This window comes from Ammospiza caudacuta, chromosome Z (genome assembly GCF_027887145.1).
Source record: "Ammospiza caudacuta isolate bAmmCau1 chromosome Z, bAmmCau1.pri, whole genome shotgun sequence".
Lineage (NCBI taxonomy): Eukaryota > Metazoa > Chordata > Aves > Passeriformes > Passerellidae > Ammospiza > Ammospiza caudacuta.
The window spans coordinates 25,076,121-25,101,976 of NC_080632.1; positions in this window are offsets into that span (position 1 = coordinate 25,076,121).

Below are 25,856 nucleotides of genomic sequence, written 5' to 3' on the forward strand. Positions count from 1 at the left end.
TCGTGCGAACACATAACCTCTCGGCTGCAAAATAGGTGGTGATCGCGGGAGTCGAACTGACGAATGTAACACGCACCGGCTTCTGCTGCACGGGGGAGTCCGCGCCCCTACTGAAGTGACACTGCCACCTGCGTGGCTTCCCGGGGGAAAGGCTGCGGGCCTGGGGGCGCTGGGGCAGCAGATGGGCTCGGGGTGTGTGGCCGGAGGAGCAGGCTGCGGGAGCGCCTAGGACTCGGGCAGCCTGACCGGCAGTAACCCCGCCGCCAGCGCCGCCAAGTAGGTGAAAAGTAACTCGGAGTCATCGCCCGCGGGAAGCGCTTCCCCCGCCCCGCCTGGCCCGCGGGGACCGGGCGGGGGGGCTGCCCGGGGTCGGGGCAGGAAATGCGGGGGGGCAGAACAGAGCGAGAGACGGGGGATGGGGCGACTACGGAACAGGGCTTGCTGGTATCGGAGCACAAAGGAGCCAGCGCCGCCGACTTGTGCTGGTCCTTCTCCCAAAACGCCTTGCCCATAGGAAAAAAAGTGGTTTATGCGTGCCTTAGCCGGGGAGAAGGAGATGAACGGGCCGAAGCCCCGTGCCTGTCCTTTCCCGCCCCCAGCCGTCTCCTAGCTGCTGGTTGGGGGCGAGGAGTGCAAAGGGAGCCCCCCGGACAAAAGGAAGCACGGCTCTGCTTCCACCGACCTCCCACCAGCTCCCCCCTCTCGGGAGACCTGCCGCTAGTCCGGGCTGTAGAGGTGTCGGGTGCTGCCACGTCCCTGTGGGACACAAGTCGTGCTTCGGTCACATGTGCTGCTGCCGCTCAAAGCCAAAGCCAGCCCCAGCCTCCGGGCGGCCCCGCGCTGCGCCGAGCCTGGCACCAGCTGCGGCCGCCTTTCCTTTATGAGCCACTCTGTGCAGACCTTTATTACTAACAGTAAGACTGTATTTACTAACTTCAGTAAATTATTGGTATTTGACCAGATTTTCATCTCTGAGGTGACAGAGACAAGAAAAACGGCGTCTCTTTAGACTTACTTTTTAGTTGTTTATGATCTCCCTTAAGGAGCTTTGGGTAATTCATGCTGCTGCTAACCCAAACAGACTCTGGAAACTAACTCCATGTTAGTTTCCATCATGTGAAAAAGAATCATCAGCTTTCATATACATATAATATTGTGCATATGTCTAATTATGCGTATAATCAGCATCTTAAGTGCTAGACTCCTTGGTCCTAAGCATCTTCCCTGTGGACTGTGGTTAGGGACCAAAAACTATTCTGGGGAGAGGGGTGCCCTGGGCCAGCTGCTGTGCTGTGGCAGGGCCAGCCAGCAGAGGTGTGACTGGAGCGATGTAGCATTCTGCCCGGGGCAGGACCGGAGCACTCCAGCTGGGCAGCTGCCTGTTCTGTAAACAGCCACACAAGGAACTTAAAATCCCACAGGGACGCCAATAAATCTCCACCTTTTTTTGCTCTCTTTCTTCACACAGTGCTGTAGGGGGCATTTGTTTTGTAAAATATTAGAAGGAGAGTGGCTACTGTCAATAGTGGCACAGCACAGGTGCTGTAATAGAGACAGGCTTGCAGCATTGCACCGTCTGTCTTCATCTCCTCTCCCTCCTCTGGAATTTAATTCCTACTAAGTGTGAATAACTTACTGAGCTATTTCAAGCTTCAAATGGTACTACAGTTTACAGACCACAAAGGGCACTGGTGTTTAATATTTTTTGAGCTTTGGATTTATCAAGAGACAGGAGATAGTCATTATTACACCCAAACAAAAATACAGCGCTAGGAATTCTGCAGGTGCTTTACAGCTGCACATAAAGCTATATGAGTGAAACTCTTGGTGGATTCATTCTACATCACCACTTCTGCCCTTTGTAAACACAACATATAAGATATTTCAGGGCAGATTTCATCTCAAAACATGCATTTGACTGCATATTAGGCCTTTACTTGATTTAACTATGTGTCTTAAATTAAGTAGGTGTGGTGACAGTAACAATATGTAGAAAACATCATGCCATTACTCAATAGAGTAGGTTTCTAAACCTGTGTATCAATTACATCTATGTGAATTCCTTCCATCTTCTGCTTTCAGTGTAGAGAGATCATCCACTTGTTTCAAAGGCTGACATGACCGTGTTTCTTCTATAATGAAAATTCTGTGCGTACTTAGCTTTTTTAATTCCTGGGTCTAATAGTCTTCTTTGCAGATGTCTCAGAAACAATTGTTCCAGGTACTATACCAGTCCTAAGGAAGATAAATGTGTTTAACCTCACAGAACAAAGTGCTCTCCTGCAACCTGAACATGCTGAAACAAAACATTGCTGCTGACAGCACAGGGGGCTGAAAGTATATTTCAGTAGAGGAGGAAAAATAAAGGTGGTATGAACCTTCAAATTGCTCAGGAAAGAATATTATTTCAAAACCCTTCATGTTTGTGTAGGCATTTGGACAATGGCATTCCTAAAAGCATACCATTTATGTCTTACAGCACCCTCAGAAGTGCTAGATACCTCACAGAACAATTTGAAAGTAAGTTCTGGCTTGAAGTATTTACAATCCATTTTCCCTAAACTTGAGCAGGTGATGTAAAATTCAGTTCAAAGTGATTTTAGCAGACATTTTAGCATTTCATTTCAGAATGCTGGTTCAGAATTCAGTTTACAGAAAACTTCTCCAAGTGTTCACCTTGCTTTGCTCTCTGAATATGTCATTAATTTTTTACCAAAACCAGTAAGAGAGGAGTTGATCTTGCTCAATTTACTCCTGAAAATCTCAGTTATTAGGAAGCTGGTTACCAGTAAAGTTGCAATCTAATTTTACTGTTAGGACCTGTTATCCCTGTTACACAGCAAAAGCTTGGCCTGACCTCTCCCATTAAAATTAGACCCTCCATTAAGTATGTTTAGTTAAAGCACAGCTTTGTTTTCATGATGGATCATGCCTCACTGCAGCTACTTAAGTGTCATGCTGCTGGTTTTGCCTTCTGTCAAACTTTCCTGCTGTGGCTTTTCCCACTGTTTTGACTTCTGGAAGGCCATGGGAACATAACGACAATCTACTCTCATACTTGTCCTTTACGTTGATAACTGAGTCAGGCAGTCACAGAAGAATATTTGGAAAAGCATGAGAAAGGAAGGTAAGCATGAAGAAGAATCACAGAATGGAAATGAAGTACAGGCCTCACTTCACATCTGGAAACTTATAAGTGATTTTAGGCCCAGATCCTCATGCCCTGTTGATCTCTGCTCACTGCATTATGGGAAGAGAGGGTGCAACTCTTTCCATATCCCCCCAACCATGCAGATACCCAGTGCTCAGTGGGGACTGAGCTGCATGGGAAAACTGGCAATTTCATTTCTCTGGAGCTTTTTAGTGCTGAGTTGTTAAAAAAAAATCTGTCCTACATAATGTAAATGTATTCAGCAACACAGCACATTATTCTTGATGAAGTCATATGGATACTAGGCTAAAATTTGCCTCTAATTTTCTCTGAGTATACTGCCTGCTTTCAAACATAAGGTGAATGACTTATTGTAACCCCAGATTGGTTTCAACACCAAGTGATTAAGCCGTGACATGGAGACAAAGTAAATTAAGGAAGTGGTTTCATAGAACAGGCTGACACATGACAGGCACAGAACTAATTCTGTAGCAAAAGAGGGGTGAGTCATGCATCTGCTACATGTGCTTTGGTTAAATTCTTGCAGATCTGTATCTCTTGTACATATAAAAACAGGAGGAAAGGGGCTAAGCTTTCACATCAGGCTTGTGTATAACAATACTAGTGTAATTATACAAGTGTAGCAAAACCTTCAAACATTTCTCCCCATTGAACTAGCTGATGAAATTGAACATCCATCTTACCTATATAACTTTCTATAACTTTCCCATCTACTGCTGCTTTCTCACCCTAGCTCCCTTTTGCTTAGAGAGCTGGATCTCCAAAATCATTACAAGTTTGCAGTAGCTCAGCAGGCCAACACTTTTCTTTAATGGTCATATCCCAGAACTTACATGGATTCCTTATCTTTTATAATTTCAAAAAAGGAGAACCAGGCTCCAAAACCACACCCTGGTCAGCTCACGGGAGCAGATTCACCATTATTAGGTGACAGATTTAACCCATATCCCTAGTGAACTGCTGATGAAGGAAGATAGGTAGAGGTAGTTCCATTCTGGAGAGATTTAAAACTGTCATCTTGTTGTTTGTTATGAATAGATAAAGTCTGACTGATACAAATAGGTGGAGTCTGGTGAGCACATGCACTTCATATTCCTCAGTCTGTCCCCAGTCTGTGCTTGCTGAGACATCATTTCATCTCAAGTCAGTTCAGTGTAGAAGGGGATTATGATACCCACTGACTAAATACTTCTTGGAGGCATCTGCTTTTTCTTTTATTATTTTTTTTAATGTACTGCAGCTACCTGGGCATATACCATGATGCTTTAGATAGGGAAGAGACTGGAATGCAAGTGACCAAACTAAAGGAGATGACAGTGTTAAGTAAAATGCCTCTATTGCCTTGGCTTTGCTCCTTCCAGATGCCTGCTCACTTTAGCATTACTCAGGAAACAAGTCAAGGAAGCATGTCTCTACCTTTTCCCTGAAGTATTTGTACCATAATTGCAGCTGCTCTGTTAGATTATCTTCAGTTTATACCAGAAGGTCCTGTCAGACAGTCACAAAATGTGTTCTATAAAGGATCACTGCACTCTGAGAATTCTGCTGTTCCCTGACCTTCACATACCTGCTGCACTAGAAGCAGCTGTACTTCTCATTGATCTAGCATGCAAGTATCTACTCTGCTGCAACCACTCCTCACATTTCACATGTCTGATCTTTCCAAGTTCTTCCCCAAAACCTGAAATCCCATTTGCACTGAGAGCATTTGCTTTTACTGAATGGACTTAGCCTTTCCTCACCCTTCCTTAGCAAAACCCCCAGGTACTAGCTGCTTTTAAATAGATTGACATTGAACTTCTACTGGTTCTAGCAATAGCCACTGTTGGCAGGCTGTTGTTGCACAAGGCACACACAGCTCTCACGCACACTTAGGATATTTCTCTTTCTTAATTCAGCTGTTCTTCTGTTCTTACATATCTTCTGCTGCTCTGTTGTTAAAGAACTTCCTCAATTTCAGCCTAGAAATGGCTTCATTGTGCTGGGTGATAAAGCAATGAGCTGCATTTGTGTAGTATCTCTGAACTGAAGTAACCCCTATGGAGAACTCTTTCATTATTGTGAGTGCTGGAAGAGACCACACAGCAGAACCAGATCTTCAAAAGGGAAATAAAAAATCCTGTTTTAAACACCCAAAAAAAGGATTCAATTTGCAAGGTAATACATGTTAGAGGGGGCAAGGGACAGCTGGGTTCTGAAACACACTGGCTTCATTTTGGAACTAATGATCTAGTTATTAGATGCAAATGTAAGGAATTTTCCAGGATGGAAGAGCCAAATTTTAAAAGCTATTTCAGTGTTATGGAAAATCTCCCAAAGAGCTTATCAGCCTCTTCAGACTCCTAAGTACTCTGTGCTTCCCCTCAGAGGCACATATGTTTCTTCAGCCTGGATATGGAGATACTCTGGCAAATGTGTTCCTGTAGTTCTCCCTAGTGTACTGGCTGTATCATGTCATGATGCTCATCTTAAGAGTGCTTTCAGCAAATTTTGACAAGAGTTTTGCAGTGAGTGAGGACCAACAGGACTTTACTGACACAACAGCTTGTAGGTTTTCATTTGCCTATAAAGGCTGTGGGTATCTTAAAGGCTCTCCTCTGTAATGAAACCCCAAACTGGTTTAGTAGCCCAAGGCTTTTGAACTGCCTCCTTTGCAATAGCAACAAACCAGGTAGGAACAGAAGGGCTTTTAAATATGAATATTCACATTATGTCACCTCAGGCAGAATTTTAGCCCTAAATTTACTGCATTTTCTAATAGCAATCCTGATGAAGGCAGAGACCTACCAAATCAAAGAAACAGCTGTTTCCTTTGGAGTTTTTTTATCACTGTGTGATTTTGCAAACAAACTAGAAGGACAGCCTTTTGAAAACTAAACAGGATTTGTGGAGAGGACTGTTTAGAGAAAGCTTAGTTGCTTTGCTGGGCAGAGTGATTCCACAAACTGAAGGCACTCTGCAGCCAGCTGCATGATTCTTGTTTAGGAATGAGAAGCTGTTTTCTTCAAAAAGTTCAAGAGTGCAACAGTCACAGGCATTGTCTTAATTATTTTGAGATTGAGGCTAAACTTTAGTTCAAAGACTCTGAACTCACAGTGCAAGGAGAAGTGGAATTCAAACAACCATGGCACACTGTCTCCAGAAGAGGATGAGACTGGTTTCACCTGCTAGATTTATATGTGCCATCCCACAGTCATTTGACCTATATCCTCACCTCAGCCACTCTCCTTCAAGTTCCAAACCCCCTTGCTTTAAATGGTGCAAGGACAATATATAGTAGTCCAAACATCTGAGAACTCCCCTGAGTGCCTTTATGCACTGGTGAATGGTGTAAAGAGCAAGAAGCTTTGCCTGTCAACCAAGGGTTGAAGGCATGCTGTTTCAACTTGGCTATAAAGGACTCCACTGTACCCTTCAGACTGAGCTGCATGGGTATATCTGGCCATTGCTGCTGGGTTTTATAATTAAATAAGCATTTGAATCACTGGTAGAGAATCAGAAGGTTGGAACAGGGAGAACAGTGCAATCATCTCTTACACTGTCCCAGCTGAAGATGAGTTGTCTCTTTATTCCAACAAAGCCAATTTATTCAAAGCCAAAGTAACTGCTAGCAAAGATAGGGGAAGTTTGGCCCTTGCTACAGTCCCTTGATACTGTTCTATTTCATGTATATGCATTATGGGATTACAGCATGCACTGAAACCTTCCTTTCTCCAACATAATCCTTCACAGCTGCCAGCATAGAAACATGCCAAAACAGGGCCAGGACCTCCAGCTACATATCAAGGTAGGCAGAAAAAGAGCCACTTAACCATAAACTCCAGAGCTGCCTTGAGCAACAAATTCCCATGGATTTGTGCTTTTTCTTTCTTCTGTCCCACCATATGCTTGGCATATTTCACGAGTCCCAGGCATATAAATAGGTTTGCCCAACACACAGATAAAATTCTTTGAATGTCCATGAATACTAAATAAAAAGAATAGATTATAATAATTTCCTTCTCCTGAATACATAAGTCAGTCCCCTAAAGTAAATTCCTATCACTATTCATGTCTGGTTGCATTTATCTAAATATAATATCTACAGCACTTACCATGTGCACATCATTATTCAGGGAGTTTTGTCAAAAAAAGTTCCATCTATTAGTGTCAGCCTCATTGACCTGATGTATATCTATCATGGCTCATTAATCATACATTAAAGACATGTGGGTGTGATCAAGTTTAGTCCTGGCGCAGGTTCTACTTCAGCAGGTTTGAATGTCACCTCCCATTAGAATCATTTATTTCCAGAGGAAGGTAACACCTTAGGCTTTTCAGGAAGTTTCATTGTCTTTCACATTTTGCCCTTCACTTCATCTAAGTTTCAGTCATCTCTTCCTGTTACAAATGTGCATTCCCTAAAGTCACGTTTCATAGCATCAGCCAGAGGGAGCACTAGAGAAAAACTCGTGATGTTTTTGGCAGTCCAACAGTGCAAAATAATAGGCTAGTTTCTGCACATTTTCCATCCTTAACCCTCAGAGGTAATAGTCATCTTTCAAAGTTTTATTCAGAGTCTCCACAATACTTGGGGGCGGTGTTGAGGGGTGTGAGGGAGCAGGTGGCATGAATGCCACGGACTAGTTTTACAAATAATTTATAGTTGCATATTTGTTGGAGTTCTATTGGAGAACTTCTGCATGCATGTCTCAGATCTTAACTTGAAAACCTGATTTTTGGCTAGCACAGATTTTTGCTCATTATAACAGATATTACAACATATTCCTGATTTTATACACATATAGGGCATTAAAGTAAGTTCATCCTTGTCTATCAGGAGTAAGCAGGCCTACTAATATTCTGTGAGAACAGTTTAGACTACTTGCATCATCCAGCTTTTAATTTTCTATTGTGAGAAATAAATATTAGATTTTGCAAGTACTTACACTTTGAAAATCTAAATGTGAGACTGTTTCTGGGAAGTATTGAAAAAAAATATGTGAACAGGTCAAAAATTAGGACCATGAAGGTACATTTCTGCAGTTCTCCTTATTCATTCACTTCTGGTGTTTCAGGAGAAAAGATTTTTTCTTTTAGGAATGTGGGGGCTCTCTCAGGTAAGTCAAAATATAGAGCACAAAACCACATGTCTCAAGAACCCAGAGGCTCTGTGGATATCACTTCAGTGCCTTACCTTTCTTCACACATGTGTTTGCTATCCGACCCATCTTGTCTAACAGGACTGGCCCTGTCTTATTATTCTATACAGCAGCTAGCATCATGAGGGTTTTATTTAGTGGGCTTCTCTCTACAGGCCATCTTTAGTGGGCCTATATGCAGAGAATATATGTAATAATACTGACATTTATTTACAAATTCTTTAGGAATAATTTTATTATTGTTTTTGATCAGTGTCAGACAGAAAATACTAGAGAGATTAACTTCATCTAGATGTTCCGCAGAAACAGATGCCATTAAGATAAAAAAGAATTAAAAGCCTCTCTGTATTACTAGTAACCCTAAATAATAAAAGAAACAGTGGTACTCAGTCTTTTTCTAGTTGTTTATAACATCTTATGAAAAATTAATAGACGGAATGTTTAGGACGAAGACATTTTCATTTTTGGAGCTATTTCTCATTTAGTGTTTTAGCCACAAAACTGATTAATGAAAATCAAAGTACTAAATCTCTGCACAGAGTTTCAAAAATGCATGCACAAGCATAGAACCTGGAAAAGAGAATTCAGAATTTACTGCAACTAAATGGAGAACTGCGGAAACTCTGAGAGATAAAGCCAGTACCAAAGAGAAATACATAGATTACTTTACCAATCTCTACAACTTTCTGAAAGGTGGCTGTAGTCAGGTGGGGGTTGGTCTTTTTCTCCAGACAGCAACTGACAGAAAGAGAGGACACAGTCTCAAGCTGCACCCAGGGAAATTTAGGTTGGATGTTGGGAAAAAGCTTTTTACTGAAAGAGTGATAAAGAACTGTAATGGTCTACCCAGGGAGGTGGTGGAGTCACCATCCCTGGGTGTGTTTAAAAAAAGATTGGATGTGGCACTTGGTGCCATGGTTTAGTTGTGGTATTAGGGCATGGGTGGGACTTGATGATCTTAAAGACCTCTTTCAATCTAGTGATTCTGTGATTTGTACCTTATGTGTTCCAGGAAGCCTTCCTTCATAATGCTTTATAGGAAGAAAAGCTATAGTGGAAATCAGGAAAAGTCATGTAAGAGGTTATTGCGATAATATTGAGCATATGTAAAATTACCTCTTTGTTGTCAAAGCAAGCAATTTAAAGTTGCATTTGTCAGCCAACAAGAGATTAAAGATCTTCTTCCTGTATCTAAGGAGTTTATTCTGGAGTCCCAGGAGTGCACAGAGTCTCAACATAGCTATTCCTTGCCACAAAGTTGAGGTTATCAAGAGGTAACTGCAAACACAGTATGTGAAATTCTGTTAAGGAGCCATGCCTAAACCATGCCACACTCAAAATCTTACATGAAAAAAGTAAATACGACTTATACATAAAGATAAGGATTTATCAACAGTATGAAATCTTAATAGGCTAATTAAAAATTATTATCAATCCATGAAAAAGAAAAATAAAAATACAATAATGAGAAAATTCTGCATAATAATGCCATTTAAAATGTTGAACATAATTTTCTTACTTTCTATTCTTTTCCCTGGTGTTACACTTGCTCTCTGTTGCTTCTTTGGGTCCCAAAGTAGAGGGTTTCCACTTAGCTGGAGGGAAACAGAGGGAATAAATCATCAGCATTCAAATTCCTCTGCCATGGTGATTTTGATTTCTCTTTCCTAATCTCTTTCATTCCCCCCGCCCCCCCATATACATGTTTTATACAGTACTTTCACACCTTATTGTTTGCTCACTGGTCATCAACTTCATATTAAATTGGAATTTGCTATGCTATACTTGTTTTATGTGCATTAAATACTTGTAATTTTTTCACTTTTCTAGTCATACAAAGAGCTTTGCCCACCTCCAGGTCTCTGTTTCTTTAATTGGTGGGCTGGGACCTTCAGAATGAGCCTATGCCTCAGCTCTTATCATTCCATGCCCATACCCCTCCACTGCATCCTGTGTACCTCCTTGTCAAAGCCTCTTCTGGTATATCAGGCCAGCCTGTTACTGCTCTTAGGGCATCACTGTGGGTAAAGTTATCTCTTGCTTTGCCCGGAACAACTATCTCATATTGCTACTGATAATGAAACCCAGAAAAGAAAACTTCAGCGTAATAATGATGAACCATGACCACAAGATTACTAGAAATCCATACTGACACCATAAATATCAAGAAATTCTACAGTAATTTTAGTGCAGGATTCCATGCAGATGAAGAGGGATTGGCATATAAATTCACAGACTCTCCTGTGTTGACCTACAACACAGGAGATGGATTTATATGCCAATCCTTGTAGGTCACCTCCTACAAGGTGACCTACAAGGATCATGGAGTCCAACTCCTGGTCCTGCACAGGACACCCCAGAGGTGACACCATGTGTCTGACAGTGTTGTCCAAATGTTTCTTGAACTCTGTTGGGCTTGAAGCTGTGACCACTTCCCTGAGGAGCCTGTTCCAGTGCCCAAGCACCTCTGGGTGAAGAACATTTTCCTGATATGCAACCTAAAGCCCTCCTGACACAATTTTATGCTATGCTCAACCACAAATTTTAACTGTATGAACACCCAGCACATGAGAACTTTGTCCTACTGTTGTGCAGAATTTCTGAAGGAACGATATAGGTTGATGAGATTTTTACAGCTTCTTTAGGGAAAAGAGAAAATAAAAATATCACAACCATCACAAAATTCAGCATCTTCCATAAAGGTAATTTGTTTTCAATATTCCTACATGACTTATTATGCATGGCATGACACATTATGTGAAGTTCTAAATTGGAGGCGGTTCTTTTGAATAAAAAAATGGAATCATATGAGGAAAATATGTTACAATTTTTTCCTTTTAAGCTTTGTTGTTTACCTGTTAGTCATTATTATTCCTATAATGACTTTTATTCTTTAATTTACAATCTAAGGAGATTTTGGTCTGTCTCTGAAAGCAAACATTAGTCTGAACATATGCCAAAATTTTAGCACCTGTCTTCTGTTTGACATAGATCAACGCAAACACTGCCTTACCTTTTGCATTAAATACTGCCTATCAACTATTCCACTTCTTCAGTTTTAGAAGTACTGCATATTCAAACTGTTTTTACAACTCTGAACTGAAAATTAGTATTGAATAAAATTGTAAAATATGATAAACTCACAGTTTATAAAAATATTATGAGAATAAAGAATTTATCCACAAAAAAAAAAAAAAAAAAAAAAAGCCCTGGGGATATTTAATAACAAAATACAGTACAGAAGCTGATATACTGGGAGAATTTTTTTGATTCTATATTTTCACCATTACATTGTTTGACCAGCTCTATTAAAATACAATTATATAATAACAGAAAAAACCCAATTATTTTTAATCACCTTATTTATTCATTTGACTGAGAATAGTAAGATCAGATGAATATTCACTTTATATCTACATGTCAAAGATAAATCATTCTGCAAATCATCCATGAGATAATGGCTGTTACTGAATAAAAATTTAAATAATAATCTTCCCTCCAATGATATACTATCATTGGCTCTTCCTACTGTTTTACAATTAAATCCAAGTTTTTACCTTGCCTCAAACTATTCTCAGGGATGAGTCTGTCTTCATAGTGTCATTTTGGTAAAGCCTGTACCTTTAATCATTTCCATACATGCCATTTTAAAAGGTGAGTTGATTCTACTGTGATTATTTGATTTGAAGTAAAGAACTTGGGCCCCCTATACCCACAAAGTCTTTAAGCAAGGGGTGGCCTGCCTTAGTCCTTGAACAGACTGTGCATTCTAAGTGCAGTTCTTGCAAAACAGTAATATATTGCACAGGTGGAGACTGCTGTGTATCCAGGTCCACACACAATGCATGAAATGAGCCAAGAAGTGTTTCAGTGAGTTTTGAATAGCCTTAAGGTCCATAGGCTAACCCATACGAACTCCACCTATAATGGCCTAATCAGCTGCTGGAGATCAGTATTATCATCTGCCTGTGAACAGCCCTGGAAAACTCTGCCTCCTTGATCCTCCATGGTTGGTCCTGTATTCCTTCTGTTTCTCCACCACATGGAAGCTGTTAGGTGTCTCTTGTAGCCAGGAGGCTGGGTACCCCCTGCTTTCAGCTTATGTTAATGTGAATAATTACAATATTTTTGTATTTATAAATAATCCCCTGTAAAAGTCTATCCTGTAACTGTTCTCTTATTTCCTCTTTCCAGAAAGATATGTTGGATGACTCTCTGCTGGTACTGATCTAGGCTGAATTGCTCAGCTCCCGAGCCAGTTCCTTTTCCTGATTCCTTGATGTCTCTATTAAATAAATGTTAATTTATGTTATCCTTTGGGGTTTAGACTTGTTTTGTTGTGGTCTTATGCAGAGTTTTTTCATTTGATTGGTTGTTTTGTTGTTGGGTTTTTATTTCTGGAGTTTTTTTCCCCCATGATAGAAAACTAATTCCCTCTAATATAAGACATAAGTGTAATTTTGCAGGTAGCTCATTCTGTTCAAAAGCCAGTCTGGATAAGACAGCATCAGGTCTGCCATATGTACTCTTTTAGTCATAGTCAAGAAGGTTTTGCATGTTCAAAACAGCTGTACATGCACTTATGCTGCCTAAGGCATGCAACATACCATTTTAGTGGCAGTAAGAAGGTACTACGCTGCCAGGCTGGACAAACACTGACCGGATATAACACTGGATATAACCCACGGTCTAGATCCCTCAACAACGGTGAGCATAACTCCACATCGCTTGAACAGAAGGTCAGAAACTGGATGCAGCTAGCAAGGAGGTACAGCCAGTAACTCTTCCCATTATCAACTGACTCGACACTTCATCAAGCTTATCTTAGTACTGAACTTTACCAGCAACCTCAAATGTTTTTGTAATAAAGTCAGTGGAACACTCAGCTATGTGCAGTAGAATCTGTTTGAAGAGGAAATGGAAGCCTCAAAGCTTGGACTGTATCCTGGATAAAACAATATCAGGTTTTACCCCAATCCTATGCAGGAAAAAAGGGAACTTGTCTCTCATTTTACTCTGGGGCTTGCTTGCTGAAGCAAAGTGGAAGCAGTAAAACTTAAAGCACATCTCTTAATAGTAGTTTTCTTTTGATACTGTATTTCTGCACTTATTGTGGTGGTACATACCAAGATGAAACTGCAGTTGCTACTATTGAGGTTTTTATGCCTGTCTCCAGGTTCTGGTAGCTTTAGCTTTGGTGTGGAGTGACCTAGTGTATTGGTCTGGTCAGAATATGGTTTATTTCAGTGACAAGTAAATAAAATGTAACTCTTAAGTTTGCCACTGTGCCAGTCAGTTCACATCAGAACTTTGAAGACCTCCAAGTTTGTGTGTTAACAGAAGCACATAAAGATGATTGCACCAGTAAGATCAGAGGTCCATCTCACTCAGTGTCTGGAGGGCAGTAGCAGGCCCAAGGTTAAATGTAAAATGAGGGCAAGCATACAGTGGTACTTCCCTGAGATAAGTTCTCAGAATCCAGTGACCTAAAACTCAGAGATGTCAGGTCTACATAAGATTATGGGGAAAAAAAAAAAGAGAGAAGAAGGTTTTAAGGTAATGCTCTAAAACCAGAAGAATCTCACTGGCTTGATGGCTAAATTTGAAATCTACTTAGGCCTGTACTACTGACAGCACAAACTGCAGTAATAATTCCTACCAACATATGGCTACTCCGAAAGACAGTGGGGTTTTTGTGGGGATTTGTGGACCACACCTGTAACATTAAGGAGAATAAGCTGGCCCTGGAGTTATAGAAAATGTTTTTAAAAAGCATATTTATATGAAGATGAAAGAAGATGTCAGATCTGGTTTGAAATAAAGACCTGAACTGTATTAAAAAGTCTTTATTAACTCTCTGATAACTTATTTGCAGAGTGTGAAGAAGGTCTATTTATGGCAGCCTTCCAGGACTCGAGTTCATGTGTTGTCCTGCAGTAAGGTATGTGAATTAGGTCTGAATGAAATAGTCAGTCTAGAGAGACAGACACTGCTCTGAGGTACAGGATCATTCCCTGGGAAATGGAGAACACATTATTCAGTCTACGTCAGATCATCTTCTATCCAAGCATCAAAGAAAAAAAAATTGCAACCTCTCTGTGATTTCATTTTACTTTTCTAAAGGATGATTAATGAAGTAGTGATTAACAATACCAGCAGAGATATACCCAGCAAGACTGTAGCTAATGATGTGCAGTTTACCAGTGGTTTTGGTTTCTATGATTTTCTATTCTATTTGGTTCATGGGTCTCTAAAGCTTTCTCTATCAAAAGAGCTGTAAATATCTTCAGAAAAAAGTGTGAGTAAAAACTGACTAACACTCACAGGAATCCTATTCTCCCTTTGATGACTGCATGTAATCTAGATTTCCTACAGTGTTCTTCATCCATGGCTCAAAGTGTTTTATAAAAGAGTCTGTAAACATTGCCCTCGTTTCATAAGAAGAGGCTTGACCATGGAAGGAAGTGTTCAAGGTCACACTGAAAGTACTGGTAGAGACAGAAACTAGATTTCTTTCTTCTAAGTTAGAGAAAGCAAGCAGTAAACTTTTTATTTAATGATCACACCAAAAACTGAGGAAATAATCACACTGGTTCAATCTAAACCAAAAGAAATGTTGCTAAGTTGGCAAATTCATGTCGAAATGCAAAGTATAAGTTGCAACATTTGCTGTTGTTTTCCTAGCCAAAGCATTTCCTCAAACTAAACCCAGATTTAGAACTCTTTTCTACTTTCTACTTGATCACCACAACTAATTTTGCCAGTACTAGGTGAGGGCTCCAGTTCAGAGTGTTACCTAGCCACAAATATCCCCAACACAGTACAAATATAGCATTACAGAGACAAATGCTAAAAGAGAAACCTGAACTTCTCCCTCTTTCAAAGGACAATCAGTAAAAATTACTAGACATTATAGTACTTTATACTTTACTAGACATTATAATACAAAGAGAAAACAGACTAGATTTTCCCTATGAGCAAGTTTTCTGGAATGAACAGAAGTACAAGAAATGTGCCAGAAGAGCACAATGCATTCAAAGTTGTCTACAGAAACCATAATGAAAACTGTACTACTACAAAAGATGTGAGATATCAACAACAATGCAACTGCATCACATACTAACTTCTAGATATAGCTACAAATATGAGATATATCAGACTATGTGCATTAATTCAATATTTTGTCTCAGACTAGCCAAAAACATGATTTTAGGAAAAAAACTACAAAACTAGGGAATTTGTAGAAATTTTTTGTGGATATAATACTGTCTTTCAGTAGTTTGAGGTTTAATAATAACCTGTATCCTCACATTTGTGCTTAATATTCCACAATGGATCTCCATTAATTCATCTAATGACATTTAAACAAATTGCTGTCAGCACTTAGGGGCGATGCAGCGTGACCATTATGTGACGTGCACACACTGCACTGCCAAATCTTCACACTGTTGTCCCACATATGGGTTCTTTCACATGGTGCACTAGAAGCTGATTCACACACAGAGTCAAAATATTTATTTCATCTCTGTGCAGAGAGAAATTCTGGATGGTAAATCCACAAAGCTGGCACACCTTCTCTTTTATATGCTTTGAACAGTGAAACATTGGCATTTCCCATATCCATAACAACCTGAAACCATAGTCACTGACCTTTCATTCTCTCATTCCCGCTGAAAGGTACACTGCACACTTATTTTACTGCATGTGGTCTGAAAGGAAGAGGCATAGGTGAGTAAGAGGCAATCATGTGGTGGGTATTATGTTATTTAGTGACTAAGACTAACAAAAAATTCCCATTGGCTTTGACTTTGTAGTTTGATTTCCAGTGTTTTCTTGTTCTTACTTCTCAAGTCATGGCTCTTGGTTCCTGAAGGTTTGGTTATTCCCTCATTTTTCATAAGCTTTTTTATTTACCCTGTACTGTGCTCCAGTGAATTTTTTAGCTTTTCATGACACCTTAGTTCAACAAAAGAGAGAAGGGCTTACAATGCTATAATCTCATGTAAAATTGGACCTGATGCTAGACACATCTTTACAAATAAAGGTATCATCCATTTTGCTGATAATGTTTTAAAGCTTGGCCTTGCCAGGTTGCTCTTGTTTTCAAAACAACTCACAACACAATGCTACCTTGTGACCTATGTTTTGAGTAACACATGAAAGAAACTGAAAGAGTATTGTCCTGTGGGTTGTTGGAAACTACTGATCTGTGTCTACAGCTCTTTGCTGTGAACACTTTCTCTCCCCCAGCCTTGCTCCAACATAAGGCAGCTGTCATCTTCCCAGCTAAACTGGAGGAAATTATCACTACACTTTGATATGAACACTGCCTTGATCATCTCTGGTGTTTAATCCATTTCCTTACAATGAAGCTTCTAAAAAAAGGCCAAAACACTTAAAGAGACAAATACTTATCAGATCAGTAATTCAGTTTCAAACTTTCAACAGTTGGTCTTTTGACAGGGGAAACACTATCCACAATGGCAGGGACACTCACCTGTCCTTGGGCTATGCAAATGTTGGAAGAAAAGATTAGTTTATCTCCTGCACTCCTAGTTTAATCCAGGATGTGGCTGATACCACTCACATTAAATTTACAAAATGCAGAAGCAAAGGGTGAGCAAACCCAGCTGCCATGCTTTTGACATCTTTCTTGTACATCAGTTAAGAGATGACTGACCAAATTTTCAAACCTTTTAAATGTCTTTGAATGCTTGGGTCTAAAGTTTTTTTAAACTATTATTATAATTTTTAAGTGTAAGACATTTTAACCAGCAAACGTTTCTAATTTGGCAAATTTGGACAGTGCTTTATTGGCAGAGAGGAGCTAGTGGCCTAAAAACTGTATTTAAAGACACTGAAGTTGCATAAACATATCTGATTTGTGTGTTTAATTATCAAGGCATAAATACACTGAAAAGATAAAGTCCTTTTTTAAGACTCTGTATGTAGGACAGGTTTCCAGAGCTGATGATTACAGCTGTCACTCTCACTAGCTTCCTTTGGAAACATACATACTCACATCTGGAAATCAGGCTACTTTTGTTAATATTTTCAGCTTCAGGTCCTAGGCACTAGAGTTTTACTCATTGTTCTATATATATCATGAACACAGAGTGCGAAAGCTAAGAAAGGGGGAAAAAATCAAATTGTTAAGCTATCACTGCAGGGCTCTTTTAAAACTAATTTTAAAATTAAAATTATTTCTAATTCGTCATAGAGTCTATTTCCTCTTCTTAGCTTTGGTAAAGTTGTAAACTCTTAATTTTCCAGGAAAACTCAAAAAGTTAGGTGCCTACTATTCTCAGGAAGGGGAGAGAACTGAGATTTTGAACAACATATTTATTATAATGAAGGAGCTTGTGATCCTGAAAAAAGGCATCTCTTTTGTTTGTTAATTATTTTGCTGTGAACAATATGACTTGGGGCATGAGCCATAATAGAAGCAGACAGTGCTGTGTCCCTGTTGGCTACTGGGCCAATCTTTCAGTGCCTAGGAAAGGATGGAGCTTTCACTGGTGAGAGTTGCTGCTTTTACCGATGTTTTATTTGCAGAATGACAGCACTGTCCGTAACTGTTCCAGCTTTTGCAAAATTCTTGTGTCACAAATAAAATGACCAAGAGTGATATTTGCTTCTTGCCTGCCTGCTGATCAATAAGCCATTCTGAATCAGCCTCTCTTTGCATATAAGCATCTACTTGCCATGGAATGATTTACATTCAAAAACCAGAGTCAAGGGCTCCCTGCTGTCTTCCAGGACATATATGTTGTGAAAGTTTTGTTTAAAATACAAGTGGGACTTTCCTCATTTGTGCATGAGAGTTGGAGTTTGTGTGGTGAGAACTGTGCACTTGTGATGGTTCCTGCTTACAGTGTTTAAATAGGGCTACCATCTGTTTGGGATTGTCTGTGGCCATATTCTGATTATTGTTAATACTACAAGCCATAAAGACATAATAGACTGCAGTCCTGAAGCAGTTTGGACCCACAAACCAACAGGGAAACCCAGGCTCTTTCAAAGCAAATGAGAACGTTGGAGGCCATCGGCACTTCAAGTACTCATGCACAGCTTAAGTGTGTGTTACAAGTTGGTAGATCTCAGCCAGGTATTTTGTGAAGTAATTCATATCTCCAGATGTGACTCTTGAAGAAAATTCCCCACATCACTCCTCTCTCACCTTGCACCAACAAAAGATGTCTTCACAGAATGTTTCTTCTGAGAACCATCCCATTTCTTCTTAACACCAGTGGTAATGTACAGGTTACCTTTACTGTTGCATGTGGTCACTTTCCTTCTAGCCTTAGTCAGAGCTTGTCTGCTCCATCTTTATTTGGGATTTGCTGCTGGAGTAGACTTCTCTATAATGAGCCAAGTCAGTTCATAAAGCCTGTGTCACTGCTTGTGTCAGCACAAGAGAAAATTGCAGGAGTATGCAGTCAACAGTCAGAAGGGGAAGCAATATCATATATATCATATATATCATATCCTTGCTCTACTAGAACTTTCCTAGTCTCCCCTAGTACTAGTTACCTTAAATTTGTGTTTTCAGCAGGTTTTGCTGCTTGAATGAGAAAGTGACTTTTATTTTCTAACTAGTAACCAATGTCAAATCTTTCTCAAGACTTCCTCTGCCTGTGGATTTCAGACTTACTTAATAGCTTCTAACAAGGCCCTTAAAAACTTAGAAATATTTAGAAAACTTTACTTCTTTATCATGAATTATTTATTTCATCCCCTAGCCAATGCAGCTTAGCTTCACACCACAGAAGTCAGGGGACTCTGCTCTTTTATACTGGTTGGGAACCTAGCAGCCAAGAATCTGCTTCACTAGTTTACATAAGAATTTAATTTCAGGAGTAGGATTTAAAAAGACAGGACTATTTCAATCCCTATTATGTGTTCACATCACAATGTTATGTAATTCTACCTTTAATGATTTGCTTCAGAGTATTTCCTTTGCACAGTTTTTCTCAGAAAACAATATAACACGGGTGACTCTCCAGCCAAGCAGATCTTCTGAACCATAAAGAGCATAATTTTTGTTACCAGTACAGATATTTTATTCCTTGGTTCTGTAAGAACTCCCAGGTAAACTTCATCCACTCCTGGCAAACTTTCACCAATTCCTACAGTTTTTGTATCACAATTTTTAATGCCTCTCCCTGTGACAATGCCCCATCATCAGACAAAAATCAGCATATCCTTTTCTTTGTTGTGAGAACTACAGCAAAATACTCATTTTGCTGCTGCCTTTTGATGTTCTCCTTTGATAGAAAAAGTGTACTTGTTCTGGATTATAATTCTTTTTCCTTAGAGGGTAAAATAAGGAAATAACAAACACAATGTCCAGAGAAAGATACCTCCTCCCTATTCCCATACTATGAGAAAAATGCCAGCGAGATGGGTAACTACAGCCCTGGCTATGGATACAACAAATGCCAATAGTTCACATTATCATTTAATGTCATTTATAATCAGGTTGTCCCTATAGATTACCACTCAGAATCAGAGCCTTATGCTCTGATAAGTACCTCTGTGGAAGGTACTGCCAAACAATTGAGAAGAAGATACTTACATGGAGTTATTAGTATCTAGAGAGCTTATGTAACTTCTGGCATTTCCTGTTTCCAAGTGGACTATAAACAATGTTAAACATTTACATCTTCAAAATTTTAATTGCTCTCCATAGGAATTCCAATAAGATGTAGGCTGTATGCATTATTATCCATGTTTATTAGGAGCAGGAGACAGGAATGGTGAGTTGTACAAATAGTGATGAGGAGTTCCTGGCAATTACCTGTAAAAGAGGCCGGCAGCTCTTCTCTCAACACAGGCTTTCTCCCAGCTACGTCATCTATTTCACCTGTACTAAGAAACTAATGAAGGATATAATAATTTTGATGGTGTAAATATTCATTCACATGTGGGCTATAAAGATATAATCCACTTAAAATATATCTGGAATCTCATTACAACCAAATACTGTCAAGATGCCCTTCCCTGCCCTTGTATTCTTGCTCAATACCTCTGACAGCACACCTGCTGTGTAAGCACGATGACAACTTCATGAGGAGGCTGCCTGCAGACTGAGTCAGGTGCACCTGTTCTGCTTCAAGTTATTTTATATATCTACAGATACCAAAAAATCACAAGAATTTTCGTTCTTGGAAGCAGGAGCAGAGTTCTGACCAAAGAGACTGCAGGTAGGTGTGCAAAGTGGCAGACACAGGACAGGTGGTTTTTAACAGCACTCAAGGCCAGAGCACACTGCTGAATTTACAAGGACAGATCTAAGTAAAGACATGGAGCCCTGGTAAGACAGTGAAATCCTGGGCTGAAGCTGGAAGTGTGCCCAAATGCCAAGTATTTATCACCTTACAGTAGAAAACCCTTTTGCCCATATATGCCTGTCTATGTGTCCTGGTGGTGTCCTATGGGAAGCAGAGTTTTAACAGTCTTCTACTGCAGAAGTGTGTGTTTTCTTTAAAAACTTCTGAATCCATAGTGCAATTACAGTCAAATTTGACAGAGAATGAAATCAAGAAGATTTGCTTCATGTTTTAGGAAAACAAGAGAGAGGCTGGCAGAGTGATTCTCAGACATCAGCATTCTCTCTAAGGAAAAAGGCTTCACAAAACACCAGCAAAAGATGCACACGGGATGGAGATTCTGCTACTTGCCTATCCACAGGAGAGCTCTAGACAGTGAGCTTACTTACTACTAACTAATACTTAAATAACCAGAAAAACACTCTGTAATCTGTTTAGTGGTGTCTAGTAAGCAGTGAGTTGACAAAATAGCTTTGATATAACAAAAAAGCCAAGCAACTATCCACAAGATGTAAAGCTCAAGAAATTAGGATTTATGAATTGTGCTACTTCTGGAACTAATTTTTTTGATTCAAGAAATAGGATCGAAATGGGTCAGCATCACATTTTACATATATTTGGAAAATCAGCTCAATTCAACATAAACAAGCATAAGCAGATAATCCATCTTTGGTCAACTTTTAGTCACAAGAACTAAAATAATTAGCTCTGGATTTCAGCACTTTTGAATACTTTGCTTCCTAAGTACACCTACAAGCATTTTTTAGTGTTCAAGACTTAGATGAACATAACAAAGTCTCCAACATGTGCCCCTTGCATGGAGTCTTAGAAAGGAAAGATCCAAGATAAAATGTTATCTGAAAAATATAACATGACTCCCGAGTCACTGATGAATTGTCAAAAAGTAGTTTAGGAGACAACAATATTCACCCTTGCTAGTTCCATTTCCATTTCCTTCTCCATCTAACAGAATTTCTCATAGTACCACTGATCTGTAGTTTCCTGCCAGAACTGTGCAGGATGTGAATTATTTCCAGCAGTTTTCAAAAATATCTAGATCATGATCTGGAATGTGTTTTTTCCATACAGGTAATCAACATGCACTCTTGCTATCGATTCTCTGATTTACCTTACAAAACCAAAGCCCAACAATATCTTTCACCTTCCACATTATTATTACTTGAATTTCATTTCCATTTTAGAGGTACAGTCAGGAGATGTCTGTTCTGGTTTTGATTTTCTTTTCCCAATTTGAATCCCAAGATGGGGAGAAAGAGCATCTCTGAAATGTCACATGTTTAGTGAGTGAGAGTTTTAAAACAAATCTCTTCCTAACGCATTATTGTAAATATATAAATGGATGTTAAAACAAATCTAGAAAATATTTTTAAACCCTCTGTGTCCCAAAAGAAGCCCAATTCCTATAGGCTACCATGTCAGAATTGTTCATCCTTTGCATGGGCTTTTCACTGATATTGTATTCCCTATATCCATGCAGATCATTAGAGGCAGCCGGGAAAGAGGAACACTGCTTGCCTGCATCTCTACAATGGTCCAAAGATATGATACAATGCAGAGAAGATGAAAGTACCATCAGCTCAATCTTTTTTAGGATATTCTCCCTGTGAGTCAAATATTTCTCCCTGACTAGAGTGCTGTGGGTAAATAGAAACAGTCAGTTTTCTGATTATATGGGACAATTAAAGAGAAAAAGTAGTTGGGATTTTTGATTTAACAAACATTTGTTTTATTTCTATCTATTTCACCTATTTCTCTGATGTTTGTGCCATCCTACAGCTCCACAGAATGATATGAGGTAAAAAAAATGTGCAGGGTAATGCAACTGTTACTTAAACTTTGTATAGTTTAAGTCTAATTTCCTAACAAAGTCCAGCTGATACTAAAGCACTGGCTACCCATCTGCTTATTTCTACTGGGATGGATCTCTGTAGATGAGCTGACTCATTTGTGGTCTAAGTCACTACATATAGAGTCTGCAGAGTAGTCTAGATGGCAAGCAGAATAGTACCATCTGCCTGTATGCTCACACTGCTTTCTCAAAAAAGCAGACTGGCTTAGTATTTATACATATACAGTAAGGAAGGGGAGAAGGATACAGATATTTTGTTGTGCAGATGCTGACTCAGCTAAGTTGAAAATGGCTTGTGATAAGCCAGCCTGCTACACTGGAGGTCTGGAGCACTACTGAAGGTTATGGGACAGGTACACAAGGTAGAGGTGTTGAAGATCAAGGATAAGGGCTTGAGTGGTGTTTCCAGACCTTCAGAATTACTGCCTCAGAAACTGGAAACTGCAGTATCAACAAACAAATGTGCCTGTCTCTTGTTAGACCTGAAGAAAATGAATAGGGTTGCAGACCACAAGTAATATTGAGCAAATTCCTGACTCCTTTAAGTGTAGATTCAGCTCCTTTTCTGTAAGAGAATTGTGCCTTTATTTATACTGCTTTTGCATCTTGAAACTTAAATGCCATGTAGATGGACCTTTGCTGTCTCCTACTTTTGTCAGTTTTTTGGATGAGCTTTCTCCAAGCCAGTAATATGTCAGGCAGGATACAATCACAGGAAGCTAGATGAAAGGGAGAGAGCTTTGTCAGAAAGTATTTCTGTATTCAGACTGAGCAGGGATCAATCTGTTTGAGGATTCTGTGCAGAGGTGGCAACACTGACAAACTGAAAACACCTCATATTAACTGGAGCCAAACTGCTGCCATGGAGGATTATGAGCACAACCTCCAGCACAATCTCTTTTGGTTTTCAAATTTCCACTGGAGATATAAGATATATAAAAATAGAACTTGTCCTATGCATATCTAAGTAGTATAAAAAAATCCATAAAGTGGAGAAACTCTATAGTCCTAAACTGCTTCATACAGGTACTCAATACACCATGTTCTCTGTTCTCTGAAAAAGTGAAAACCATTGAGCTGTAAACTGCCATCTAAGAGATGCCAAACTTCATTTGTCATCAGTGATGGCCTGAACTACAGAAAAAACTAGGGAGGAAACTTGTAGGAGACCATACAACTTACCAGGATAAGTTAGGCTTACTGTAATGCAGCAGTTCAGATGCATAATTTATATTGGTTTCCTTATTTGACCATTTAATTTAACTGCTTTTAGTAAAATACTGTAGTCAGTATTTTGGAGTCACCAGTTTCTTCCTTGAAATCCTTCCTGGGATTTATATGCTGTGTTCATGGAGTAGCTTGATGCTGGAGAAAACTTTTCTTCCTAGCTAGTGCTGGTGATAACTTGTTGACAAGAGTTTGGTTTGGTACTTGCATTACCTTAATCTAAAACAAGTTTTGCCAAAAGGAAAACAGCTTTGAGAAAAGGGTTTTCTTGACTTTTTGGCTAGTCATTTGCATTAAATTGATCCTAGGTTTCCCTTTCTGGCAGAAGCAATGAGTTTAAGGCATTTGTAGAGGAATAGTGATCTCATGTAAAAGCCTCACCAACACTCTTGATTAGACTTGGGATCTTGCCCTTTTAAAAATGTCAGTTGTGTCCTTATTGCCCATAATTAAGGAGGAATATAACTCCAAATAAATGATTTAGCACCTAAAAATAACAACTAGCTGTGTAATGAGAAAAAATGTGCTTCAGCTCCCTGTGGCTACACAGAGAAATATTCTCCCTTGGCAAATGCACAGTTTCAAAAGCAGTAAGAGCCTGTCAATCTTCTAAGCTCAAGTGATACCGCAATTGGAACTGTCAGGAACCCCTAAACACTTCCACAAGAAATGGTTTTCCACAGTAGACACAATATCATTGAAAACACAGAATACTTCACATTAAAAAAATAACAACCAACGCATTACACGCATTACACTATTATTCAGGACAAAGCACTCTGATTTCCATGCTTGCCATCACACTGTTTTACTTATGTTAATGACTATATACCACTGCACAGTGGAAGCATAAAAGGAAGATTAGCTGTGGAAATGTGATGAGCTCTTTCACTGACACCACTTAGTCACAGAATAAGAGAATAATTCAGGTTGGAAGGGACCTCTGAAGTTCTTGAGTCAAATGTCCTGTTCAGAGCACAGTCAACCAAAAACCACTAAAATAAATGAGTAGGAAAAGTAGCCCAAGTCACTCTAGAGTTAATCTGACTTTTAAGTCAAGAGCAGTATAAATGTTATGTTGGAGTAATAGGTACTTATGCAGAGGGCTTTCTTTATCTGTAACAAGAGTATGCAGCAGGAGTTTTACCAGTCTTTTCACAATGGGTTACACGTGGGAAGCATTAGGAAATGGAAAAAGCTGAATAAGGAAGTATTCTCCTTTGCTCAATGGAAAGCAACAGAGCCTGCTGGGTTGCAGGATGTGACCTATGGAAGGACATGTGCTGGCCCAGTAAAAGAGGAAGTGGTAAAGTCTTCTGAGTTTTGGTTACTGAAGTGCTAAATTACAGAAAAGTGGCAAAGTTTGTGTCTTTCCTGCCTCAGACTAAGTCAATAAGAAGCATTCACTGAACACAGTCAAGACTGCCAGGAGTTAGCTAAAACCTCATCTGTGAGATTTTTCATTCAACTGGCAATTTAAATTCAAGAGAACATTTAAATTCTAATTTTCTCCCAGCATCTTCTCAAAGAAAGTTTAAAAACAAACCATCTATAGGATAGGGCAATATGGAGAATAAATGTAAGGCCTGAGGAAATATGTTTAAAGCAACAAATATTTATAATAACTAGAGATAAAGACATGCAGGTGAGTTGTGTTGATGCTTTTGTGGGTGCCATAGTTTCATCATTATCTTCTCTGCTACCATTGATCATGCTTCACTCCCACAAAAATTAGTAATGAAAACATGCAGGACCAAAGAAGCTATTCAAATACACAGTAACTGAGCATCTGAGCCAAAAGTCAAATATTTGTCATCAACTTTGGCAAACTGTTACTTCCCATCAGGTTCAATTTAGTGTTGTTTATTCCCAGGAACACCCATCACATATTGTTTGTATTAGGATAGGGTCAAGAATAGGAGAAAAACCATGTCAGAATCTCAATCTGTGATTTTCTAGCCATAGATAGCAAGAAAATTTCAGAGTAGAGAGGAACAGAAATATTGTGTACAACCTTGCAAATTTGATTTGGTTAGAATCAAAAATCTTGAATTTCTTCTAAACAGCTCCTATGCCTGTGAACCCAAATGCCATGTGACCTAAATGAATAGATG